The sequence below is a fragment of the Carcharhinus amblyrhynchos genome, chromosome 33, assembly GCF_965287045.1.
Source record: "Carcharhinus amblyrhynchos chromosome 33, sCarAmb.v2.hapA, whole genome shotgun sequence".
NCBI lineage: Eukaryota > Metazoa > Chordata > Chondrichthyes > Carcharhiniformes > Carcharhinidae > Carcharhinus > Carcharhinus amblyrhynchos.
In genome coordinates, this window is record NC_137356.1 from 6,981,207 (window position 1) to 6,982,185 (window position 979).

Genomic DNA, 979 nt, shown 5'->3' on the forward strand with positions numbered 1-979 from the left:
AGCGCGAGGGGCCGGCGGTGGTCCCGCGAGCGGGAACTTGTGTTATCCACAGCTGGATCCCGGAGCCAAAACCAGATCCAGGGGGGGAGAGGCTGGGCTGGAAACCTCTCCCTCTCTCTGCACTACACCCCCGGCCTCCAAAGGAAGGTAGGGAGACTTCTCCATCTTATTATTTGTTCTTGTGCCGTTTGCGTTATTCAGAGTTAAAATTGGGGAGTGGGGAGTTGGAGGGCTGAGGGGCTGGGGGGGGGGGGGGTGAGTGGGGGATAAAAAGTGGGGGGGGGGGGGGTGAGGGGTGGGGGGTGAGTTGGGGGGGCGAGGGGTGGGGGGTGAGTTGGGGGGGCGAGGGGTGAGTGGGGGGTGAGTTGGGGGTGTGAGGGGTGAGTTGGGGGCGAGGGGTGGGGGGTGAGTTGGGGGTGAGGGGTGGGGGTGAGTTGGGGGTGTGAGGGGTGAGTTGGGGGGTGGGGTGGGGGGTGAGTTGTGGGGTGGGGGGTGAGTTGGGGGTGTGAGGGGTGGGGTGGGGGGTGAGGGGTGGGGGGTGAGTTGGGGGGGCGAGGGGTGGGGGGTGAGTTGGGGGTGTGAGGGGTGAGTTGGGGGGTGAGGGGTGGGGGGTGAGTTGGGGGTGTGAGGGGTGAGTTGGGGGTGGGGGGTGGGGTGGGGGGTGAGTTGGGGGTGTGAGGGGTGAGTTGGGGGTGTGAGGGGTGAGTTGGGGGTGTGAGGGGTGAGTTGGGGGTGTGAGGGGTGAGTTGGGGGTGTGAGGGGTGAGTTGGGGGTGTGAGGGGTGAGTTGGGGGTGTGAGGGGTGAGTTGGGGGTGGGGGGTGGGGTGGGGGGTGAGTTGGGGGTGTGAGGGGTGGGGGGGGGGTGGGGGGGGCGAGGGGTGGGGGGTGAGTTGGGGGGGGCGAGGGGTGGGGGGTGAGTGGGGGGGGCGAGGGTGGGGGGTGAGTTGGGGGGGCGAGGGGTGGGGGGTGAGTGGGGGGG